Source organism: Balaenoptera physalus, assembly GCF_965194825.1.
Source record: "Balaenoptera physalus genome assembly, chromosome: 5".
In the NCBI taxonomy this organism is placed as follows: Eukaryota; Metazoa; Chordata; class Mammalia; order Artiodactyla; family Balaenopteridae; genus Balaenoptera; species Balaenoptera physalus.
The window spans coordinates 137,710,805-137,734,339 of record NC_138884.1 but is presented as its reverse complement, the minus strand read 5'-3'; the positions used below and the strand labels follow the sequence as shown (position 1 = coordinate 137,734,339).

The 23,535-nt window shown below is 34.8% G+C and overlaps 1 protein-coding gene across 12 annotated transcripts in view; it reads right to left on the bottom strand.

The window, feature by feature from the left end:
- Window positions 1-1,798: 1,798 nt before the first annotated feature.
- LOC309660993 (UPF0462 protein C4orf33) overlaps window positions 1,799-23,535 on the bottom strand; it is a 95,139-nt gene continuing 73,402 nt past the window's right edge. For 10 of the 12 annotated variants that reach the window (XR_014263757.1, XR_014263760.1, XR_014263761.1 and 7 more), the window contains 2 exons: window positions 8,424-22,792; window positions 1,799-6,948 (listed from right to left, as the gene is read on the bottom strand). The gene's annotated coding sequence lies outside the window, so the exon portion shown is untranslated. The remainder of the gene's footprint in view (window positions 6,949-8,423; window positions 22,793-23,535) is intronic. The other 2 variants (XR_014263758.1, XR_014263759.1) reach the window with 2 other exon arrangements.

Genomic DNA, 23,535 nt, shown 5'->3' with positions numbered 1-23,535 from the left:
ATTAATTAAGATGCTGGGAGTTTGGGGTTAATATATGCAAACCATTACATTTAGAATGGATAAAAAACAAATTCCTACTCTACAGCACAGGGAACTATATCCAGTCTCCTGGGATAAACCATAATGGAAAAGAATATAAAAAAAGAATGTATATATGTGTATAACTGAGTCACTTTGCTGTACAGCAGAAATTAGCACAACATTGTAAATCAACTCTACTTCAATTTTAAAAAAGTATAAAAAAAATTTAAAAATTAAAAAAAATTAAAAAGATGCTGTCATGTTGTTTTAATTAATATAATGAAATATTTCAGCTATATTAAAAAGTAAGGATATAATAAACATCTACCACCTATTATAATAACTTTCTAGGCCCAAGATGGAGCTGCTCCTGCCTTGGGTACCAAGTGAGCAAATTGAAACTTAGGTGAACTTTCTTGTCCCTGTAAATGTTCCACTTGACCAGAAATGCAGTATAGCCAGTCAGCCAATCCCCAAACATGAAGCCAACTCTGAGCTCTATAGTTATTTCCTTTTCCCTTCTCACCCCAAACAAGGTTGACTATGTGGCTCCAGCCAATTAGATATTTTATATTTTTCTCTTCCTTGTCCTTTATTCTTTATCCTATAACAGCTTCCTGCCTTCCACCCCATTTTGCAGTTTTCTGAATAGAGATGGTCTGCTTCATCAAGTGTTAATAAAGTTTGTTTGTATCACCTAAATTCCCTGCTTTAAGCATTTTTTAACACACTCAATTGAAGAAAAAATTCCATTCATCTCCTTTTCTCTCTCAAAATAGCCATTATCCAAAAGCCATTATTTCTAACCATGTTCTTATAATTTTACCTATAAACTCTGTATTTGTATACAATGTGTCATCTTGCATGTGTCTATTCTTTATAAAATAGTAGCATACTGTACTTATGCTATACATATACTTTTGAGATTATCTACACTGATTATTTGGCTATAACTCAAAATTTTAATTGTTCTATTTTGATGAATTAATGTGACAAAATTTGTTTATGCATTCTCATAATGAATGTGAAGGTGGGCCCACATTCATAAACTCTCAGAGGAGAATTCTGCTACCCCAACTCCCAGCTCAGGCCGAATCAGGTAAGTTGCTTAGCTGACTCTCTGTGCCAGTGAGTAGATATTTTTCCAGTTCACCCTTGACTTATTCACTGGTGTTGCAACTGTTTCATAGTTTTTCATTTTATTTTCCATTTCATTTTCTTTTTTTTTTTCATGGTAAAGACTGCTTTACTGGTGGCAGGTAGTACAGGTCAATAAATATTGATCCCCAAAGAAGAACTCAGTCAGTTATCAGATACTGGTCCACAGAGAGCTGAATGGAGTTGAACCAACTGATTGCTGGGAGGATAAACTGAAATCAATCCTGCTTCTTGGGAAATGAAGCCACAGCCAGCTGATATATGACATACGCTGTTCCACCAACTGTAAGAATCATGATGGCTCTATACAGGAGAGTATCAGCTATCCCACACTTTAGATGCACTGGAATTTCATTATCCTTCTGAAAGAGCTTTTGTTTCTCTGGAACTTTATTTTCAAACTGCCTGCGTGAAGCAGTACTTATGGTCCTCCGGGCAGTCTGACAAAGCGCCAGCACACTCCGCAGCGTCTTGGCTCACTTACTGCCCACCGACCGCGACAACTGAACACCAGGAACGAAGATCCGCACGTCGGAACCGGAACTACCTTCTATTTCATTTTCAACTCCCTGATTCGTGTATCCACAGTGCCGTTTTCTGTTCCTACAGGGCCATTAAATTCCAATTCTTGATAACTGAGAGATGGAACCAACCCTCACCCCCATTCCCACCTCCCAAGGCAGCTGCCACATCAGCTGGGGCTTTGTTTCCTCATCATTTATCTCCTTTGGGATTTTTCAAATTCACCTGCGGGCATTTAAATGAACAGTTATGTTCTGTGTAGTATTTCGAGGTTTTTAATAACTGAAAGTTGTTTAGGTTATCTAATCCCTACCAACCAAAAACACCAAGCCATTTAAATTGTTTTTACTGGATATAATGTTTAACATTCAATTCAACGATGGAGAAGATAATTTTAGGATTGCTAAAAATGAAACCAAATTTTTCATATATGATTCAGTGAGAAATCTTTATATTAATGTCATATCCAAAATGGTTTAGCTCTTTTTAAAGTTCTTTTCAGAGGCCAAAGATGAAGAATTTGGTTTCTTTCAAAGGTCTATTATTTAATTCATGTAATTTATTAATGTATTTGAATTTATATGAATATAATTATGATTAACTCATTTATTCAACTCATTTCATCTTACATTTTCTTGATTTTTATTGAAATACCATGTGTCATGATCTACAAGAATTCAAAAATCAGTAATTTTGCCAACTTTTCCCACTATTCTCCCATAACTAGCCTATGCCCACAGTAAAACCAGCTGGAGGGCATTTTACATCCCAATGTGAAAGATTTTTCTGCCTCTGAACCTTTGTTTATGCTTTATACCATCCATATACTCTTATTCCCCACTCCTCAAGTCTAACTCTCAAACCCTACCCATTCTTCAAGGCCTCTTAATATGTCTGTCATCTTCATGAAAGCACTCTTTATTCCCCAAATATGATCTCCAGTCTCTTTCTGCATAACTCTTCTGGTTTTATCATATTCTATCTTGGTTTACTGCTTCATTGCGGTTTTATATTTTGTTTTAGCTTAGAAAATAAGTGTCTCTTTTTTATTCTTACAGTCCATGAAACGCTTGGAGAATTTGTAGAAAGTCAATAAATACCCATTAAATTTCAAGATAACTAAAAGCTCCTTTGCAATTCAAATTGAATGTTTTAAATAATTATAAATAGTATCATTACTTAAATATCAACCCTGAAAGGGAAGATTTAAAAGTGCTACATGCTACATCAAAGGTGTGACAACACATGGAATAAACCTCTCTGGATTCCTACAAAAAGGAAGGTTTAGACTAGATGACTCCTAAGGTTTCTTCTACCTCTAAAATGCTAATATTCTTCTCCAACTTCAGATGCATTTTCATGAACATTTCGGTCAGGGGGCATACTGTTCAAATTGGCAATGAGATGGTCACCTGATGAGTGCCAGGAATGCCAGCTCCCCAAGAAATTGGGTGTTTTAGGAGTACAGCTAGGGTGGGGTGCACCTGGATGCTTCTTCCTTTCATGCATTGCTGGAAGCCATGCAGAAGAAGCAAATAAAAGACAAACAGAAAATACTAGAAACAGGAAGAGAAACTCTGTCCTCCTCCAATGTCTCTCCACTGCCCTCTATTGTCTTAGCTTAACACTGTGCCTGTTGAAAGTAAGAAATGATTATAGGATCCAGCTTCTGTATTGCAGAGCAGGCAATGCAGGATGGATTTGCAGCCGAGAGGCAATAAACTGATGATTGGCACAACAGGGAATATAAATTTCATTGCATACATATTATCCTCAATTTAGGAGCAGATTTCCTAACATTTAAAAGATGGAATGGTCATGTTATGATATGAGGAGGTAAATCTGGATTTAAAAATTGTATAATTCTTTCAAACACCAAAGTACTAGTTAATAAACTACAATTTCAGTATATTAAATTATAGCAAAACAGCTCAATGCATTACATGATTTTAACTTATTCTATAATTTTACAAATGAAGAATATATTTCACTTTTCCAAATCTGTTCCAGTTTGATATCAAAGTCTATTTGTAATAAATACCATGAACTACTCATTGGGAAAAAGACAGACACGTGCCTTAAAATGAAACAGCATCTAGTGGTTGGTATATTAAATTATAATGAATCTTTGACTCTAACCCCTAGGAATTTACTTGAATAAACAGACATAGTATGATAGCACTAAAATATCATGTTCCTCCACAACACTGTAAATCAACTGTACTTCAATTTAAAAAAAAAATCATGTTCCTCAATTAACAGAATAAAGATCTGTTCTCCACTATGATTTCCTTGGATCCCATCATTCATTTATTTACATTTTTTTCTATTATATTTAATAAATATAAAAATCCCTTCTACAACTTGGGTAGTATGCCATAGTGGTTAAAAAGCATGGGCTTTAAAAATTGAGTAGGTTTGAATCCTGGCTCTCATACTTGTGCGACTCTGGGCAACTTGCTTAACTTTCTCAGTTTTGTCATTTCTAAAATGGGGACACAGTACCTGCCTCATAGGGTTTTTGTGTGTATTAAATGAGCTAATACAAGTAAAGTGCTTAGGACTTGGCCAAGAGCATAACAGGTGACAAAAGTTTGCTATTGTTGTTTTCCCTACTACCTATCCTTGAGAACAACTGTCAAGCACTCGATTGATTATGTGACTGATTATGTTAAGAAGAAACAACTAATTTTCCCTAAAACTCTATTACCACATCAGAGAATAGAGGGATGAATCTAAAATGAACTCTCTCTCCCCTTAGAATTCAGGACCATTTGACTATTTCTTCAGAATAGGATCAAATGTATTGTTTGTACTTGTCCTAACACCTTGTCACATAAGTCATGACTGATTTATCCCTATCACTTAAGCTTTCAATTATCATTATGAAACTTGTTTTTATGTTTACATTTATATATTTCCTCACCCCAAATCACCCAACTGATCCTCAGAAAAAAATCTGTTAAGCTCTAAGGATAAAATTTCTCAGACTTCTGATTTTAAAGCTTGTTAAATTTCCTGTTTCAAGTCATGGATATCAATGCTAAAGAAGTTACTGATATAAAGTTACTTTAAAGAATAACCTGGTCCTGAGAATGTGCAGTTGAGCAGACAAGTGGTAGAACAATTTTTTCCTGCCAGCCTTAATACATTCATGTATCTAGTAGCTCAATTCATAATCATTTAATAAAGTGAACATTTGTAGTATTAAATATTAAGAAAGAAACAGGCTATTAAAAGTTAAAACCCTACTTGTATTTAGCTATGTTTAAAAAAAAAAATCCCAGGAATATTGTAATGAGTCTAGGTTTAGGAGCAAGCATTGTGCAAGTTAATGTAAGTAATGAACCTTTCATGTGAAATGATGTAGTGTCACAACTCATTTGCATCCCACTTAAAGTGTAATTAAGTTTCTCTGACAGCATGGCTTATGGCTGAAAGAACAGACCTGGCTGCTAAATTAATCCAGAGTCCCTCAGTTAATAACCCTCACAAAGAAAACTTCACACTCTTTCATTTAAAGTTCCCAAACTCCCATTTACAGAAGTGTATGACAAGACAGCCCTACAGAGAAACCTTTGTATAAAATTGATGGCCTCTCACTAGATCTAATCATCAAAACACCTGAAAACCGGACTTTGATGAATCAGGAACTGAGAATATGCTATTCTCACTCCAGCTAGGAAGGCTGGTGGTCTGGAGGGGGAGGTTTCACACTTGAATTTCACTGCACTATATATTTAAACTATAGTATGTTTTCAAACTGAAATATGAAGTGTTGGGAATTTTGAGATTTATAACAGAACTGGCTTACCATAATAAGAGCTCAGAAATAATGGAATTTGTTTTTTCATTCATTCTTTCAGGACTGGAGTACTTCATATAAGTTTCCAAGTGAAGTTGCTATTCATTAAATTCTCGAGTTTTTGTTTATTTGCTATTGTCATCGTTTGTTTGTTTTGTTAAGAATATTCACTTTTGCAATCCCCAGAACTGAATGTGATGTTGCCACAAGATTAGAACTACAGAGTGTTATTTAGAACAAGTTTTAACTAAACAAGGATTTAATTTATAAGTAATCTAAACTGTCTTCAGAGAGGCGAACAAGAGGACAGGCAGATTCCTCAGGATCAGATTCCACTTCACTCCAGGGCAACACAAAAATCTCTCGCCAGCATTTATGCTTGGCAACTGATTGGTGCTATTACCCTCCTCTTCTTTTCCATGCCACCCAAATTCAAAGGCTGATATGGAAAAAAACAGTCTATCTTTAAGCTGAAGGTCTCAAAATCAACTATTGGTATATAAATAAATATAAATAAATAAATGTATATAAAAAATATAAATAAATAAATATATTAATATATATACACATAAATATATATACAACTAAATATAACTATTGGTATATAAATAAATTGGTTCCTCAGAGAGTCAGTGAAAGTGTTGGTAGCTGGACAAAGAAGACTAGATATATCTTTAACATACAAAACATTCCTGAATCCAAGTGCCCAATAATTTAATAATGTAATGATTAATGGACTTACTCTAGTTCACTCAACGAATATTGCTCAGAGTATTTTAGGTTAAGTTAACATTTATTCTGACAGATGACCTGCAATGCCACCCCTACAAGAAAACTGTCATATTTAGAAATTAAATAATATATTAAAGTGTAACACTGAGTAGAAGCTGTAATATTCACCTCCATGTTTTCAAAGCACTGAAATGTCCTTAGGGCAAAATTTGCAGCTGTTCATTTTTCTACTTCAGGTCTCAGCACTATACAATGTATCACTGGAATTTTAACAGAAACATCTTATGCTCTTTCTTGACTTTCCAAAGATCTATTTCAGGGAAAAGAAAAGTTGCCAGGAAGGATGAGTTGATGGGAAAGAAGCACCCTAACAATTATTTTCTCTTATCGTTTATTTTTTAAAAAAACATTATTAGTAAAAGATACAGCAGAAAAGTCATGTTCAATTAGATGATTTATTGCTGGCGTGTTGTTGGAACGTTTACAGTGGTAGCAGACAATGATTTTACTTTAGCTGTCCAACTGAGGCCAAAAGGTGGTGGTACATGGAGTTCTATTTGTTAAGTGCTTTTCGTTATGAGTTATAACCTGTGTTGTCAGAAGGTAAAGGATCACAGCAAAACTCTTTCCACAGCTCTGAGTCTGGCTTCTCCCAGTTGTTTCCCATAATCCACTTCAAGTTGAAAGGTTTAAAATACTCAAGGCGATGGCTTCAGGTCACATAGAAAAAAATTCAAATTTTAAGTATTCAATACACAGCCATGGTTTTATTTATTCATTAAATAAAATTTAAAAGAGACACATATACATGCTTTAATTACTTTAAACATTGTTCATTAATATATCTATTATTTTATTTTAAAATGATATTTATAATAATATATTACATCTTTTTTTACATACATGTATAATTTTTCTTATGTATACAAGTACAGAACTTGCCACAATAGTCACTGAGGAGTGAGAAACCATTATTTCTATGCTAATTAATGATTATATATACATATATATTTTTCTTAATTCAAATCTCAGTGAAAAAAGTTTATATGAGCAGTTTGTTGAATTCACATTTTAAGACATGTGAAGATGATATGAATCCAAGGTTCGCCATGCAATAATAAAAGTATCCTCTCATGTCTTATTGGTAGTTTCTGTGAGTCCCCGATTACTACAAAACACGCTCACTCAACTCACACAGAAATACTGTATACTAATTAAGTACTTTCAGTCATACAACACTCCTGTAAAATGAGCTTTACCTATGTATTATCAAAGTATGCAAGCTTTTACTACCAGCGGCAATGTTACTACTATCATTCATAAAAGCAAACAGAAATCATACAGTCCTGTACAGTGCCTAGTACAGCCTGAAGGAAGCTGATTCAAGTTGACTGCTATGTAGATTCATTTCCAATTATGTAGGAGTTGATGCAAATGACAGAGTTGTTAAAGTATAAAAAGTAGGTCAAACAAAAATGTTGAAAATAATTCACCTGTGCTATACATAAAGAATATAAAAAACTATATATGTATATATGTTACACATACTTAGATATTTATAATTTTACATGTATGTGTAGTTTTTAATTTTTTTTAACTTTTTTATTTTATATTGGAGTATAGTTGATTAACAATGTTATGTGTAGTTTGAGTGTAGTTGATTAACAATGTTATGTGTAGCTATTTTAATTTTAGGCACTGTGAAAAAAATGATGAATGCTTAAATTATCTTCCCCCCAAAATGTGTAGCATCTGAAATGAGCAGGTATCAAAACAAAAATCTCAAATATTTATAAAATATAATACATAGGGAATATTTGCAAAAAGAACCATGTTTGGATTTTGGGTTGGAGTTATGGAGGGCTGAGAAATACACAAGAAAGGTTACTTGGTAGATTTAATTCTACATTTTAGAAAGCTTAAATAATTTACAATTGTTCCTTGGCATTTTCAGTTCCAATTAGCTCTTAAAGTATAAACCAGAAAATGTTTTAAAATAAATTTGGTAAAAATCTCACTATTTGTGAATAGAGCTACTTATTCTAATTACCGGAAATGCAATGAAAATCTTTCTGGGATATAAAAAAACGTAAGGAGTTGTTGTTAAAGCTCTTATCTCCCTCTCACAACTCACTGTAGGTAAAACCTGAAAGTCAATATATAATCAAATTATTTGCATACTTACAAGTTAGGCCTTGTCCATCCTCTGTCTCTTCATGTGGCGTTGAATAGAGGGCTTCATAAATTCTTCTAATCCCTGATCCATGAATTGCATACGAATTCATTTTATCAATACCAGGTGGAAAATATTCCCAAGGAAGAAATATAATCCCACTCCACCGGTTCCAGGTAGTGTTGACTTTAAATTGTGAACTTGGCTCTTACTTTCATAGTTAGGAGGAAATAATCAAAACAGCAATAATTTTCAATTGGCAGATTTAATGCATTAAACAAATAGAACCAAACTTTAAATTAGACAAAAATGATATAATTGCTTTGTAAGGCAAGCTTGTCAGTCATGGTTCCTAAGTTGAAGACCTATTAGTAATGCCATTGAGTATTCACCCCATTCACAGTTTTATTATTTATAAAGCGTTGAAAGTATTTATGGTCTTCTATAAAACATATAAAATGTCAGATTCAATTTGTGCAAACAGCTAATTTTTATAAGGGCATAATGATACTGCTGACCTAAACATTGGTTCTTCATGCTTGGAGCTCTAAGGAAAAGCAAGTGAAACAGCTTTGTTCGCTCATTAGCCCTAAGTTTATTGTAGTTGTTAATATCTATGCTGATCCCTGGCAGGCAAACCCAGACTATGGAGACCTGCTAAGCAGCCACCCTAGCCCAAGGAACCTGACCTGAATCACAGAGACAATTTCTAATGGACTTCATATGCCCCTACCTGCTCGAGTTAATTATTTCATTCTTTGTCACCATTTCAGAAGCTGATCATATTTATTATATTGGTCACATTCACTCCTCATTCATCAACAACTATTTTATCAGTTTTGTAAGTTTTTAGAAATTTTTTGCTGACATCAATTTTTACCTTTTTAAATGGTTCATCTCATTAATGCTTATTCATATAAGGCATAAAAGGGATAGGTTTTGGAAACAATCCATGTCCCAGATAGAGAATACTGGATTCCTTTTTTACTTAGATTATCTCCCCGTAGACTTCTTTCCCCGTTCCCAGACAGATCCTGTCAACCCTAATGAAGAATCTAATATTAACTGAAGTTGGCCAGAATCACTGACAATCCCATTCTAAAAATTACCCATTTGGAAAAACAGTGCTGGTCAAGAGCCAAATTACCTTCTCTGCTCTTCCAACTCCACTCCCTCAGAGACTGAGACAACTCAATTTTAAAAAACTGTTCGGAGAACTGCTGTAACAATGTTGTCCACAGGACAACTGACAACTTCTATGAAGAGACCCATTAGTCAAAATCTATGGTGTCTGATAAACATATTCCGCTGATCATGGTCATTTCCCTTGACAGTCTATTCTGCATCTAGAGAAGAAAGTATGTGAGGAATTTTATCCAGGGATGCTCTGGAACTAGCTCTACTGTAACTCCATAGAGCTGCCAATAGTTGTCTCCTTTTTAGAATTTTTTCTTTTTTAAGAGCACTATAAAAATAAAGGGTCCATTGTCAAATTAATGGAATACAATATACTATTCTGCTGCCAGGACGAACTTGAGTAACTTGCTTGACCTACTTTCAAAACAGAAATTCCTAAGAGTTCTCCATTAGGACTATAATTTCTTGATTCATTTTAACATGATAAGTGTATCATAAGGATGCCATTTTTCCAAAAGCCATTTTCGAAAAAAGATATTTGTATAAAGATCTGAGCCCACTGAGCTTCAACAAATGTTAGGATCTAAATAGAGCACCATTATCTTCTCCTCATTCCACTTGCTTCTATATCAAGAAACTTAAATCAATTCCTGACTTTATCAAGCTCTGGACTGTCATTCAATGAGTATTTATTAAATGCCTGCCATGTGACAGACACTTTTCAAGGAACTGGGCATATTGGGTCAACAAAACAAAGTCCTCACCCTCACAGAGCTGATACCCTAGCTACATTCATAAAAGAGACTCTTGAGTAACAGCAGACACCTAAGGCAATCATCTTAAATCCCTTTACCATTTACCAAGAGAATAACAGGATGCCGTTTTTGATTTGCTGAAAGCACTGCAGAAAAACTGATCTATGTTTAGAACACAGACTATAGCAGTAAATCATTATCCAGCGGAATAACCTTTTTACTTACCATCTGCTATTCCCTTCTGCTTGAGAAGAATACAATTCTAAGAGGTCAAAGAGGATGCCCACCTTGTACACCAACATGTTCCCATTGTCTAGCACACTTAACATTTGTGGAATGACTAATGAGCATTAGGCCAAGTAGTATATGAATAAATGAGTATATTCACAGGGAACTGTATAACCGTGGTTGATTTAACACCCTTAATTATTCACAGTATCATCTTTCTTGCTTCTCAAAGTGACTCTGTCAAGTGACCTTCCTGTTATATTAGGCAACAGGTAAGATCCTAAGAAAAATTGTAAACGCGCTTGTCATAGATTGAGGTAGCTATTTCTGTGCTCTTCGCCCACCCCCACCCCTTCCCTTCCTCTACCTCCCAACATTTGGATATTCTGCTGCTAAATTCTTTAAATTTCGCTCTAAGTGGTGAAGCAAAAGATTCCATATAGTAGCTGCAAGAGGGAACCAATGTGCCATTTACGTGTAACCACAAAGGAGAGCTCCCTTGATTCCCCAACTGCAGCATCATCAGCCTGCCACCTACCCTCTCAAACCCTACTTGTTTTTCCTGCTGAATTGCTCATGGTTTATTATTTCTTTTAATTGGAAAAATTTAAACCTGATTCAGGAGCCACATTAAAATCTGGTCCTCAAAAATATTGCAGGCCAATCTCTTCAAGGTTTATGGTGACTTATTTCTACGATGTCAAAGAAGGGCTTGTTTAAGCATTTGAGTAGAACCAGAGACGCTTGTTTGAGAAAAGCTTTGGCTCTAACTGAGGCATTCCTGCACAGTTTCTTTGTAACTAGGATAGATTTTCATTCCAGCAAGAAAATAAGTGAAGCTCTTCAACATTCTTCCTGAAACACCATCTTGGCCATCAACTTTGTCTGATTAAGATTACAACAGAGAATTTCCTGGTGGTCCAGTGCTTAGGACTCTGTGCTTCAACTGCCAAGGTTTGATCCCTGGTCAGGGAACTAAGATCTCACAAGCCGCGTAGCGTGGCCAAAAAAAAAAAAAAAAGATTACAATAGTCTTCTATCAATTAGCAACACATAATAGAAGGCATCATCATAGTGTACTAGCTGTTGCTTCCCACTGTGAATTTTCTGTCACATAGTTCTTATTATAAACCTAGCTAAGATCATTTATATTTGAAAGGAATTGATTAAAGTGGTCATTTAAAAAAAATTGTGTGATTGTAAGGTACTTAGAAAAATACAAATTCCTAGGAGCCATTCAAGATCTCCTAAATCTGAATATTAAGAGAAGATCCAATGCCTAGAACAGTGCCTTGCACACAGTAGGTGCACACTAAGTATCAGTTAAAAGAATAATGTATGAGCTATTAAGTCCCACACTGCAGTGTTTCATTCCCTGAAGATAGATGGTTCATTCTGTGGGACAGAATCATTAGGATTTTCCCCACCTGAACTCTTTGCTAGTCAAGACTTCCCCTGGAATGTGAGGTCCTTGAAGGAAGGAGCTCTGACGGTCTTGTTCACACATATAACCCCAGCCACATGAACAACACCCTGTACGTGGTAAATGCTCACAAAATATTTGTTGAATAAATGAATCAGCCGGTGAATCCCCATATTTATCAAGCCCCATACATAATGCCAAGGGTGTTCAATCAGAGTAGAACTCATAATACTAAATACAGGTAAACCTGAGCCAGAAAAGTTGAAAGTTGACATTGATGACTTCAACGCAGTTTAATAGCCTATTTTCTTTCTTCAAACAGTAATATTTACTATTTGGGATGGATTGCAATGGCTCTCACATAAAGACCAAATTCTTCTTATTTAAACCTGTATAATAATGCCCCATAAAATTGTATACCTACAGCTAAAAATGTGAAATGTATTAGTTTATTAATATTGTAGCAGATTTTGCAGGTGGCACTCGTGTATCAATGAACTTCTAACCTAAAGAACCATCCTCAAAGAAAAGGTATAGTCTTTAACATAGAAGAAAAAATTTTTTTCTTCCTTTCGGAGCTAAGGGGGTTTTCTTATTTTGTAGACTCCCAGTGTAGTAGCATGGCTTGGTGTTGTTTGTTGTTTTGTTTTGCTCTGCTTTTTATTTTTTTTATTCCAAAACAGAAGCAGAGATATTTAAAGTAGATATAAAGAAAACATATACCAAAAAAAATTTGGAGAAAACTTGTTTTTAAGAAATCCAATCAATATTAACTAAATTAACAAAACATTTTGAAAAAGTGGATACATGTCACTGGAGCAAAAGCTCCAAGAGAGCAGAGACTACATGTTATTTGACTTTGTATCCTCTGACCCTAACACGGAGCCAGGCCCATAAAAGGTACTCAGTGAAAGTCTGGTAAATGAATGAATGAAAGAATGAATGAATGAATTCATTTCTGCCTAACAAATATATTCAAATAACTAACTTTGTTTTCATTAATCAAACCCATTTTTTAGCGTACCACTTTCAGTAGCAATTTTCTTGATCCTCAAGTGCACATACCTTTTTCCACATATTCAGACAAAATTGTGCTCCAATTTTCAGTGTTGATTATGCTAGATACTAAAGAGCCAAACCATTTTAAGAATTCAGCAAAACATTTAACTCTATTTGACACATAAATAGACAGCAGTGTTAAATCTGTCACTTTGTCTCAGTTACCACTACAACTGTTGATGGGATTTTAATCTGGTTGGCATCTACTTAACAAACAATATACTCACAGTTCTCAGTTTTCATTTTTCCCCTTTTACAAAGTAGAAAGTTAAATGGTAAAGTTAATAGAGCTGTAAAAAATATAGTACCAGATTTACTTTAATGACAGTGTGAGTGTCATTGATTTAGAACAGCTGCTCTTTAAATAAACAGACTCAGGGCCTAATAACTGTACAGAAAAAGGCAAAGGCATATGTCTATTGCTGGGGCCTGAAGACCTGTTGGCAGGTCACTGCCCAGTTAGGATTACTGGTCTCAGTGGCAGTTTCCCCATAGCTCAAAAAACTGCCCAGCTGCTTTTGTATGCAGAGGTTCCTAGATCGATTTCTTACTGGAATAGATTCCTCACAAACAAGGATAATCCTTTATTTGAGGTTTAGTCACTTGAATTCCTCTCTGTACTCTTCACTGTCAGGCTTTGCAATTTTTATTTATTCTTGGTGGAAGGCGCTTACTATTGTAGTTATGGCACTTTTCACTCTAAGCCCCTCTTTTCAGTGTCTTCAAGAGAGAAAGGTCTTTAGCTAGAAATTTCTCATGCTTGTTGACAGTCTGGAAATGATTTATTTTCGAAGAGAAGAGAGGTGAAAGGAGTAGAAGGAAAGATCATTATTCCACCATCTTTGAGAACTTATCAGTTAATCACTGGTTTATTGTTAAATGAAATGTGATGGCTTTCAAGATTTAATTTTATTGCTTTTATCTTTAAGAAGTAACACTAAAATATTTTACAGTCTCATAAGTAGAGTAAATCCAACAGGCTAAAAAGATTCCCTGTGGCTAAATTAATTTTAATTTATTCTCTCTCATATTAGGTAAAGTGGATTACTGCAACACTCGACAATGAAAAAATGCTTTAATCTTATACATATTTATAAACACATTTACAAATATATTTTTAATGTATAGATCTACAGATAACAAATATTTATTTTGTGGGTATGCTTTCAGATGTTTTCAAGACTAGCTTCTTCCACACCATGAAAGAGTCCATAATAATCAGAACTGTCACTCTTTAAAACCTCTACTTAATTTCCTGATATTTTAATCCATTGCTTTCCAAAGCTTTTTCTCCACGAGAATTATTGCATATATACCTAGAACTAAATTATAAAATGGTTACTGAAAGAATTATTTAACAGTATTTCAAAATATATCAAACTCACTCTGGGCTTTCTGATTTTGCTACATAGAAATAAAATATTTATTTCTTTATTTCTTTAATTTCTTTAGAGAATAGCAAGATTCAAGGCCATCTGCTGCTTTTGTCTCTTCTTTTTTTAATAAAACAGATTCTTTGAAGTAAATTATTGCCAATTACACGTTCATCCAGGGAGAAGAGAAAAAATAGTGAGTGAATTTGCTTAAAAGACTATTCCAACTTCGTAAGTGTGAAGTCTTCAATATAGACTATTAAACAGTAGAGACTAGAGTGGAAAATATACCGAGACTAAAACTAAATAATGTAACTACTAAGAATTTAAAGGAAACTTGTCATTATCTTTTTAATTAGATGCAAAAGCAAGCTGTTTATGAAAGTTAAGACCCCTATACTTATGTCTGATTTCTTATGCTAACCTTAAAGACTCTACAATGAAAACTCACTGAAATACTGAGTCCACATACAGGTAATAACTTCTCAAAACCAAGTTTATATATCAGAAACAGAAATTGAAGGAAAGTATACATAAAAATATAAAGTTGTATATCATGTTTATTATTGTATTTTTATTATCTGAGCTCTAGAACTGGATTTTGTCTCATGTTCATAATTCCAAATGTAAAATTAAAATAAATAACCTGTGTTTCTTCCTCTAAGAATGTCTGATTCAGGGTAAGACTAACAGTAAGCCATTACTAAATTTAAATTCCCCTTTCTCCTCTTAGGGCAGGATCAATAAGTAAGAAGTAAGCTGGACATGAATATTGTACATCAGGAAGTTCCCCCAAAGAAGACACTATATCCAGGATAGAACTCAACATGTTATATAAACAGTGCACTGGAGCCAGCCTCACCTGAACTGGAGTTGTCTTAGCTATTGTCCAGAAAGCATAAGCAGGAACATAAGGAAAACACATAAGGAAAGATTCTCTTTTTTCCTCCATATTCAGAATAACACATTGGTATCACCTTCCTGGGTACAGGGGACAAGCATAAGTGAATGTTACCTAACTTCCCAACGTGGAAAACAATTATGCTCACTTGAAAAATCCTTTTTCAGCAGAAAAGTATTACTTCTCACAAATTCTTAAGTGGAATACAATTTTATGTCCAATCAAACATTATTATTACTACGTATGAACCACAGTAGGACGATCTGGCAGGTATATTATTTGGGGCACAAATCCCAACCTGTGTTTAAAAAAAAAAAGCATTACATAAAAAGCTCAGTTAGATGTTAGCCAGGGTTCAAAATGAAAACGTATGCATGAGCCATTCAGAGCTCACAAATAAATAAAAATGGAAAGGTCAGCAATGGTCTTTCTTCCTCACTGTTACTAAGCCTTCGAAATAAGCTCAGGAAGTGTATGCAGGTGGTTTTTTGATTAATTTGATAGAGGTACATCCATGGAACAAATTTACAAGTGATTTGCAGGCAGGCTGGCATTACTGAAATGAACGGCGCTATTACTATGATTTATGCTACTATTCCTAACACAAATGATAAAGTGAAATTTACAGTCCTTAATTACCACCATGAAAAATTGGGAGGGAGAAAAAAGAGCAAAGATTGGTAATTTGCAAACTTGTCAGTAAGGCAAGATGCAAAGATCCATTTGCTTTACTTAAAAAAAAAAAGATACTGCATAAATGGGCATTGCTATATTGTTATCAACCCATTGGAGAAGGGAAGGGAGTTCAAAAAAAAACAAATGACCAAAATGTAACCCTGAGATTCCAGGAAGTGTGGTTTAGGAAAACAGCTGACAAAATGTAGCCTCTATTTATTAAAAGCAGGAAGGTGACAAAATACAACACTACACTATACTTTATTTGGGCCAATCACTAAGGCCCAGCTTGCTCTTCAAATCACTTCCTTTCAAATGTTCTATAGTGGGAAAAAAAAGAAAATTAAAGAAATCATATCTGTAATTTTTAACTAAATGCTTTTCTCTTGTCCTATTCATATCCAGATAGTGCTGAGAGCCTGTTAGGATATTCAGAGATGTTTACACAGACATTGCTATTCACGGAACTCTAACAAAGCTTTGCAGAGGAACCTGTTGTGAGAGGCATGGCTCAAGCACCACATTTGTCAAGAGGTTGGAGATTATGTGAATGCCTAGTTTCCTGGGCCCATGGCCCTTTGCTCTCTCCATCTTCCATAACTTCCTACTTTAATGGTCTAGCCAGGCTTTATTTCCAACACTCATTCCCTCACATGACTGACCTACTATCAGGGAATGCCTAGGGTTCTAATGGACCTTCTAATCACTATTTGTTACATTTGGTTCAATATATAGAAATTCCATTCAGTGGTCATTCACACTACTTCACAGACCGCTGCATAGCAAAACTCCGCAAAGTTACAAGGCATGGCAACTGGTTGTATATAACAGGCAAGAGAGATGGAACAATCAAAGATGGCAGAAGTTTCTTGTCTGCCTGATTTAGAAAATAATGGTGCAACTTTAGATAGAGGTGCACAACCAAGACCTGGAAATTGATAAGTTAGTTTCAGTAATGTTAAGTCTGAGTTGCTGTCAGGATACCCAGATGCAGATACGCAGTAAACATTACTAGGAATGTAGGACTAACGCTCTGGAGAAAACTTAGGCCCAGTTATATAGACGTTTGAGAAATCTGAACAGAAATTAAGGTTGAAGGCATGGAAGAGGATCAGATGGTCACAGTGGGGATGTAAAAACAAGAGACCTAACAGCAGAAACAAAGAGAAGACATATTTGGAAGGCCAGAAAAAAAGAAAATAATGAGATCAGAAAGGACTAATCAGAGAACTAGGAGGAGTCTGAAAAGAATCTCAAGAAGAAAGAAATGATCATCAATGTCACATGCTGCATAGAAATCAGGAAGAATGAGAAAATTCCATTGAATCTGTTGACCAAGATAACTTCAACACACAAAAACCAAAATACAAGATTCTGAGAAATAAACACACATAAGAAAAAGGAGCTGCAAGTGTAGAGTTTTCCTATTAGAAATCACACAAGAAAAGATTTAAGAGAACACTATGGAGATGAATTAGGAGAAAGCGCTTTATATAGTAGATATAAAGCACACATGTGTCTTATCGATTTCTGATTTCCTGCCACTTCTTAAAAATTTCTTCTTTCATCACTGGGATATTATAGTGTATGAAAAAAGCCTTCAGATAGGTCTTTTACGGAGTTTATCCCTTTTGTATGTAGGACCTCAGTGATCATGATGGATTATTTTCCTTGCCTTGTTCCCAGAAAGCCTAAAAGCATGTGTGCATTCTACAACCAAGCACTTTCTCCATTTCTACTTCCTATCAACTCAGGCTTCCTTCCCACTCCATAAATCTTCTTTTTCTAAAGCACCACTTTCTCCATTTCCATAACCTTCCTCCTGAGATTTTAAATTATAATAAAATTTTCACATCTTCTCTAATAACCTCCTTACTTCAAATTCATAAATTTCACACTTTTCCCTCAGGAATTTTCCATACCTCCATTCATCTGTATTTGGATAGTATCTCTTTTTCAAAAGTATTTGCTAAGTTATATTTTCATCACCATACTTGAAATGCACCACATGGAATTTGCAATGCTCTGTTTCTTCTAATTTATATTTCTTTTAACATTTTCATCAATAGTTAATATTAACTACAATTTGAAGGCTTATTCTATGTATTAAACTTTTAATATACTGCTTGACATTCATTGTCTCATTTCATCATCTCTAAAAACCTTTGAAGTGATTGTTTTTATTCTCTCCAATTCACAGATAAAGGAAACTGTCAGAAAGGTTAGGTCACTCATCCAAAATCACACAGCAACTAAGCAACAGAGCTGGCTCGGAGTTTGTACCCATGTCCATTTGCCTCCAATGTTCATCATTTACCTTGTAGAAAATTCTATCTCAATCCTTTTAGTCTTACTTTATAAGAATATCAATTGTCAATTAACGTATTTTCATTATTGGAACATTGCACAAAACAATTAAATTCTCATTAGTGAAAGCAGGCCTCTATCAATTCTGGTTCATCCTAACTCAAAATACTTAAAAGGACAGATTTCAAGAATTGTTTTGTTCCTTCTTCTATCCTCTCTTCACACTTTATCAAACAGTATCCTGTCTTGCAAGAGACCCAAGTTGTTTTAATGGGTCTTTCCCTCCGTCACTCTCCCTTGTTTTTTCCTCTATCTTAATTACTCTGAATTCTTCTTTATTGGTAGATAGCATAAATGTGCATAAGACCACCAAAATTTCAAATTACCCTTAATTTTCATTAATATTATGATACCCACATCTTCTAGAGTTGATTTTAGTACATATGTTCTTTTTTGTCAGATATAATATATATCATATATCTATAACATAAGTACATAAACACACAATTTAATGGTATTAAATTAGCAGTATATATATTAGGTAGCTTTATATTATGTAGCTTAGTGTGAATATGTTAAATTTTTATTTTTATCATATTTTATATGCACATATATATGTAATTTAATGGTATTAAACCAGCAGCATGTTTTATATTAAGTAGTTCTCAAACAATGCATAGATCGGTTTTTTAAAACATTCCTTTTATAACTTTTCTCTCCTTTCTACTTTCACAATTGGAATGCTAGCTATATTCATGTCTTCTCAAACACATTAAAGATCAAGAAGCACAATTACATTTAAAATAAAAGAGGGGACTTCCCTGGTGGCTCAGTGGTTAAGAATCCGCCTGCCAATGCAGGGGACATGGATTCCATCCCTGGTCCGGGAAGATCCCATATGCCACGGAGCAACTAAGCCCGTGTGCCACAACTACTGAGCCTGCACTCTAGAGCCCGCAAGCCACAACTACTGAGCCCTCGTGCCACAACTACTGAAGCCCATGCGCCTAGAGCCCGTGCTCCGCAACAAGAGAAGCCACCGTGATGAGAAGCCCGTGCACTGCAAAGAAGAGTAGCCCCTGCTCACTGCAACTACAGAAAGCCCCCACACAGCAAGGAAGACCTAAGGCAGCCAAAAATAAACAAATTAATTTAAAAAAAAGAGTTCTAGAGCCAGAGTGGGTTTGAATGTCACTCTGCCACTTAACAAAATAATAAAAAGAAAAGAGAAGATGTCATACCTCTGTCTATGTGATACTTTCTCTAGAACTTCACTGTTCAATACTGTAGCCATTAGCCACACCTGGCAATTTAAACTTAAATTTGAATTAATTAAAATTAAATAAAGTTAAAATTTAGTTTCTCAGTTGCAATAGCCACATTTCGTGTGGCTAGTGGCTACCATTTGGGGCAGAGCATACGCAGCACATTTTCCAACATCACAGAAATTTCTATTGGACAGTGCTGATCTAAGAAAATTCAACAGATAAGTCAATCTTTAGCATGTCTTGCTATTTCTCTTAAGATTATTCCCCACCATGAATGAATAAAGAAAACGTAGTATATACATACAGTGAAATACTATTCGGACTTTTAAAAAGAAGGAAATTCTGCAATATGTTACAACATGGATGAATCTTGAGGACATTATGCTAAGTGAAATAATAAGCCAGTCACAGAAAGACAAACGTAGTATGACTCCATTTACATGAAGTATCTAAAATAGTCAACTTCATAGAATCAAAGAGTAAAATCCAGGGGCGGGAGGAATGTGAAATGGCGAATTACTAATCAATAAGCATAAAGTTTTAGTTTAGCAAAATGAATAAGCTCAAGGGGGTCTGCAGTACAACACTGTACCTACAGTCAACAATAATGTATTATACACTTAAAAATTTAAGAGGGTAGATCTCATGTTTTTTGTTCTTACCACAATAAAATAATATTTTAGAAAAACATAGGGCTGTATCTGGGCATGGTTCTGAGGGAAACAAATGACCGATAACAAATTATTCTCTTACCATTAAAAAAAAATTATCTTCTTTCCTACCTTTAACTTTTTTTAATTGTTAACCCTTAGTCTTTATAAATTTTTCTACTCACTACCACTTTTAAATAACAGTCTTGGAAATATTTTACAATGTAAGATCAATAATGCAAATGTCCTCCAATTCAAAAAGTCTTCCATGACTTTTTCTTAAATAAAATAGCCAAGAGATCTTGAACCACTTTTTATTTCTCCTTGCTCCAAAATTTAAATAACAAAACAAAGTAAAACAAGCCATCCTAATAGAGTGAGCAATTCTTTGCAAACTCCAGTGATAAGGCCACTGTCCATACAGTGGGTATGGTCCTTTGCTAAGAATTTTGTTTCTAGAGCTGTTAGAGAACTCCTCAATAGCCTGTTACCCTTTTTATAGACAGGTCATTATTTCAGCTCCTAAGTCCTATATTTCTACCACTGTCAGCAATTTTACAACAGACTTCTGGTTTTTTCCTTGCTTCCCTATTTTCTGAGAAGTTTCAAACCGAAAGAATACATATGTGAAAAGCTGTCATGACAAAAGTTAGGGTTGTAATCTACAGTCATGGACCACACAGAGAATAACTGGCCAACATATACATCAAACCTTTAATCTTGACCTTCTTAGCACACACTCTTTGAGATATCTTTGACAACAAAAAGTTTATGTCTGAATGTATTTCTATTAGAAAAAAGAGATACATCTTCTACTGTGTCTTTTCTTAATGATTAAAAAGAATTACCAAAACACACACCAAGTATTTTAAATATGAAAACTAGAAAAGGCAGCTAAAACTGTTGAAAGCAGTTGCCCATGGAACAAGACCGAAGTGAGGAATAATGGGCCAAAGGTATATTGTATTCAGTCCTATAAGCCTTTCAGTAGTTTTTTTTCAATTTATGTATTTTATTTATTTTATTTTTGGCTGCATTGGGTCTTCATTGCTGTGCGCGGGATTTCTCTAGCTGCAGCGATAGGGGGCTACTCTTCATTGTGGTGCACGGGCTTCTCATTGCCGTGGATTCTCTTGTTGCGGAGCACGGGCTCTAGGCGCACGGGTTTCAGTAGTTGTGGCTCGCGGGCTCTAGAGCATAGGCCTAGATTTCTTTTTAAAAACAATTTTATCATTAAAAAAATTATTTGTAAAATGCACATGGTTTAAAAATCTACTGAAGGTCTTCCCTGGTGGCACAGTGGTTAAGAATCCACCTGCCAATGCAGGGGACACAGGTTCAATCCCTGGTCGGGGAATAGCCCACATGCCATGGAGCAACTAATCCCGTGCACCACAACTACTGAGCCCGCGCATGCTGCAGCTACTGACGCCCACATGCCTACAGCCTGGGCTCCGCCACAAGAGAAGCCACTGCAATGAGAAGCCCGCGCACCACAGTGAAGAGTAGAGCCCACCACTCGCCACAACCAGAGAAAGCCCACACGCAGCAACGAAGACCCAACGCAGACAAAGATAAATACATAAATAAATTTACTAAAAAAAAAATCTAGGGAAACAACCTGATTGTCCACCAATTGAGGAACATGTCAATTTTACATATTAGAATAAAATGTGTGAACAATTGAAAAATACATGAATTTGGAAAATATTTGACTTTTGCCATATATCTATATCTATATATATATCTGCCTTTGATTCTATTTACAAAAACATCTTAATTAATGGCTCTTCCCAATTTATTAAGAAGAATATACAATTTTGTAAACTTTTAAAATATTTAAAAAAACATTTTTATGGATACACACATGTTTAAAAAGGCAAGAAAACACTATGGAAATGATACACACCAACTTTAGGATACTGAAAGTTGAAAAAACTGGAAAAGGTGGGAAGAGGAGACAAGAGAAGGAAGCATAAGGGATAAGAGATAGTTATTGGCTGTGTCTATAAGGATTTATTTTTTAATATCTGTTAAATCTAGGTGGGGAATGTTAAATCTCTGTGGTGGGTGTCATTATTTTCTGTACTTTTCAGTTATTTTGAAGTTTTTTCACTTTTAAAAAAAATTTCTCCTTCCTCATTGTTGAAAGTGTCCTTGGTTATTTTTAAGATTTTCCAACTAAATACACAGTATTCTCTGCTGCTCCTTTTTACAGAACTGAGGAGAAACTTTAATCCCAGAATTGTAGTTATAAATATTAAATCCAATGTGTAAGAGCACACATAAAACAACAAGCAATATTAATAATCTGCCCATAAACCAGCCACACCGGTGATATATCAAATGTATATATATTAGCCTCATGCACTTCAGCCCTGCTCAAGCCCTTGAACTCTTTTATTTGCTTCCTTTTCCTTGAACTTTGAGAAGAAAATAAAGGTTAAACAAGTATATAAATATTCAAATGCCCAAAATCATGTCAACCTGCATTTTAAAATATGGTCACTGTAAAACAAAGGTTGATTTGATTGAGTAAAGATTTGTAGTACTCACTGTAAATGAACCCCTGTTGGAGAGCAGTAGGACCAGGTGCTGTCTGTGCCTAAGTGAACAAAAAGAGAATCATAATGATAGAGTTGAAATTAGGCTGATAGTTTGGGCATTTTCAAATTAAAATGTCATCCAATTTTAACTTTTATATAATCTTCTTTGTGATTTTCCAGTAGCTCATTCTCAGAAAAGCTGCAGGCTACTTAACAGACTGAAGCGAAGAATGAGTGACAGTGGGACCAAGAACACTTACATTTACACAGTTTAAAGGAAGAGGTTTGTCTTTCTCCATTTGTGTAGGTTATATAAATTTCTTCAACTTTTAAAAAACCTACAATTAAAGGTGTGCTAAACATTGTCCATAAATCTAAATTTCATCTAAATTTTCAGCTCTAGTTCTATTTTTTTAATTTAATTTTATTTTTTTATACAGCAGGTTCTTATTAGTTATCAGTTTTATACATATTAGTGTATATATGTCAATCCCAATCTCCTAATTCATCCCACCAGCACCACCCCACCACCCCTTTCCCCTGTTGGTATCCATACGTTTGTTCTCTACATCTGTGTCTCTATTTCTGCCTTGCAAACCGGTTCATCTGTAACATTTTTCTAGATTCCACATATATGCGTTAATATACGATATTTGTTTTTCTCTTTCTGACTTATTTCACTCTGTATGACAGTCTCTAGGTCCATCCACCTATCTACAAATGACCCAATTTCATTCTTTTTATGGCTGAGTAATATTCCATTGTATATATGTACCACATCTTTATCCATTTGTCTGTTGAT